We start from the raw sequence: 3,373 nt of genomic DNA, 5'->3' as shown, positions 1-3,373 counted from the left end.
AGTACATTTGATAACTATGTAGAGGCTGATTTAGTTGGCTTTTTGTTGAGGGTGTATTGAAAGAAAGAATATGAGCTTTCTCTCCTTAACTTCTTTCATTTATTGTTTAAATAAACAGTGATACTCTTTGAGCCAGAGAAGCATAGTAGGGTAGTTCATCATGATGAATATGGTCCTAAGGCTTCACAGAGTCAGTGTCAAACGGAGCCATCTATAGAATTGGGTCAGTCCTAGTCTCTCTGCACTGGAGCTTCAGATCTCTCCTTGGGTGCCCCAAAGGGTATGATTCAGGCTGGCTACACGTTGAATTTCTAGTCTGATTCATGTACTTGTCATATATTTATTTTGTTTTGTTTGGGGTGGGGGATAATTAGATTTAATTACTTATTTTTAGTGGAGGTACTGGGGGTTGAACCCAGGACCTCATGCATGTGAGGCATGCACTCTGCCACTGAGCTATACCCTCCCCCCATGCACGTATAATATATTTGTATTGAGTATATTTGAAACCTAGCCATAAAAATATTTAATACAGGGAAAGACCCGCAAAATACTACAGTTGCTTACATTTATTTACCAAACATTTGTTATGTTTCCCAAATGTCAGGCACTGTCCTAAGTGTTGTTCAAATAATAGTGCTTCTAACCTTTATAACGCGTATAAACGGTTGGTTGTACTGTTATCACTGTTACGAAGGTGAGGACACTGAGACATCAGTTGTTGACTTATCCCGAGTCACACAGTTCATGTGCAGCAGAGCTGGGACTTAAATGCAGAGTCTGGTTACAGAGTTTGTGTCTCTAGATACAGTTGCTGTGCTAATCTCTTTCTAGGGAATGGCATTGAGTACATTCCAGCCTAGTGACTTCATTATTGATTCTTATGGCTAAATAAATCACAGTGGCCAGGAAAGACCTGGAAATCGCTGGTTATTGTTAAATGGGGAAAGTCCCAGGTTAGACGTGCCTAATAGCAAAAACGCAGTATTTACTGAGTAGTTACTGTAGGACAGCCACTGCACTGGCACGTTTTTATAGTTTCTCATTTATTCCCTATCACAAACTTTTGAAATAAATGCTGTTCTCGGTCTGTATATCTAATCCACAAATGACATGATTCTTTGAGAGGTTAACTTGCCCAGCGTCATCTAGTTTGTAGATGCAAGGGTGAGCTTAAACCCAGTCTCATACTCCAGAGCCTGTGTGACGATACAAGGCACATTCAGTTTTTGTGAATTGTCAATAATGAGACCTTTGACTAATCAGTTGTCCTACCATTATTAGGTAGTTTTCCTTAGGAATAAAGTGTATTCCTTAAAGCTGTGTGAAAATAAGTACACCATATCATGGTTCAATGTTGCTGTATGCTTTTCCCAGTGGTCAGCTGAAGGGTCAGGTAAGATTTTCATCGAGATGCCACTATCATTGGTCCCACTGCTTTTGTATGTCCCTATTCCCTCAGAAATAATACAATAAACATCATAGAAGGAAAATAGCTAAGTCTGCAACTCTTATGTCTGGTGAAAATAACAAAAAAACCTCAGAATTTGATTACGTTATTTTAGTAATTGTTTCACTACAGGGAGTGAGACTAAATTCACTCATACTTACTAGGCTCTCTTAATTTTCTATCAGAAAAGATTTTAAAAACAGTAGTCTTTAAATTGAATCAGTGCTAAAACTAAAGAATACGATGTCAGAGCCTCCAAATTCAGCAGGCTGCTTCACAGAAAACATGGTAACAGAGTTCTCAATTTAATGCATTGCCTTCGAGTGAACATCTCTTTCAGCATTCTGTATATAACAATGCCAGTCCACATTTTAGTTTGAGGCAACTCCAAGTCAAATAGCTGGCAATCTTATTCTTTTCCTTATACACTTAATTTTTTAGTAGTTATAGAATTCCAAATTTGCTTTCCTAATCAATGGCATTTTAAAAATAAATGTGTTTCGGCATAGTGAGAATAATATTTATTTAGAGTAATTTACCCCTATACAGTGGAAGAAAAACTTTGCTATGTTCCTTATTTTTTTATTATTATTATTATTTTTTTTTTTGTGGAAGAACAGAGTGCACTATCAAATCCAGAGTGTGCATGTGTGTGTGTGTTGGCATGTGAGTGTGCGTGCGTACTAATGGCTTTTCCTACATGTGCCAGTACTATGAAATGGAATCTCTGAAATGGTCCAAAACAATTCATGTGAATCTGTTTCACAGCTGTAACTGATAAGGATCATATAACAGAATTCTGGCCACCTTCCACTAGGGGTCCCTATGTAAAGCTTAGAGTTAGGCATTAGCCGAGGTACATTTTCTGATTCTATTTATAGTTATCATTTCCTGTGAAAATGTCACATCTGTTCAAGCAGATTCAAAGTAAATATTTTGCCTTGAATTTAACGGGAACACAGTAAAAACTGTTAATTAAAAAATAAATGATTCTTTTGCTTTTGCTTTAAGTTTGAAATGTTCACAATGAATGGTTGGGGCAAAAATGAAAGCAAGAGAAACGTTTAAATCTTCATAATTAACTTTCGAGGGTACAAATACTGCACTAAATGTAAATAAATAAATATGTAATATATGCATATATGTGTATGTATATTTAATATTGAAGCTCAGAAACACTGAATTGTTATTGCTTTTCTAATGGGTAAGCATAGAGTTAGCCAGTGACAAATTATCGGCAACTTAGACCTACATTGTCCTTTATAAAAAAATAAATCAAAATCCCTAAATCTTTATTTTTATGCAAAATATCCCAAAGTTTAGAATAGGGTCCCCTATTGGATAAATATATATTTTCCACAAACTATGGCAATCACTTATGTATTTTTTACTAGGAGAAACTAATTTTCTTTCTTAAAATTTCTAGGATGATATTCTTTGCCTAGTATATGCGAAAAACATTGCCTGTTCTGCTGAAGATTATGCCAGGCTTTATTTCTGAAATGCTGGTGATTGTAAGACCCTTTGGAATTTACAGAGCCTTAGTCATCATTAAAATGAAATAAGGATCTGCATCTGAAGACATTGGACCCTGAGAGGGGTAATGCAGAGGCTAATGTAGCTTATTACTTCTTCAGGGAGTTATACACTAAGCTCCCAAAATAAACCCAAATGCCAGTTTTTCAAAAATCATAGAAAATAAGTTGCTTCCCTTGGTTAGTCTTTTAAAAATTTATTAAAAAAAAAAAAGAACACTGTCCCCAAGTGAGCATATTTTGACTTCAAAATTCTAAAAGTTGTATGATAAGGCTATAGTTAAAGGAAAGTTGGTTGGTTGGTTGGTTTAAATCAGCTGGTAAATGCTCAAATCATTTATTCAAGCTTAATTTCTGAAAGATGGGTGCTATCTTAAATTTGCAAGTA

At 35.5% G+C, this 3,373-nt stretch overlaps 1 non-coding gene across 1 annotated transcript; it reads right to left on the bottom strand.

Annotated features, from left to right (window-relative positions):
• Positions 1 to 394: 394 nt before the first annotated feature.
• On the bottom strand, positions 395 to 467 carry TRNAV-CAC (transfer RNA valine (anticodon CAC)). The gene has a single exon. It is a non-coding gene; the product is annotated as a tRNA-Val (tRNA).
• Positions 468 to 3,373: the final 2,906 nt, after the last annotated feature.

Source organism: Camelus bactrianus, chromosome 10 (genome assembly GCF_048773025.1).
Source record: "Camelus bactrianus isolate YW-2024 breed Bactrian camel chromosome 10, ASM4877302v1, whole genome shotgun sequence".
NCBI lineage: Eukaryota > Metazoa > Chordata > Mammalia > Artiodactyla > Camelidae > Camelus > Camelus bactrianus.
Note: the sequence above shows the minus strand (reverse complement) of the source record. Positions and strands in the feature narration are given on the sequence as shown.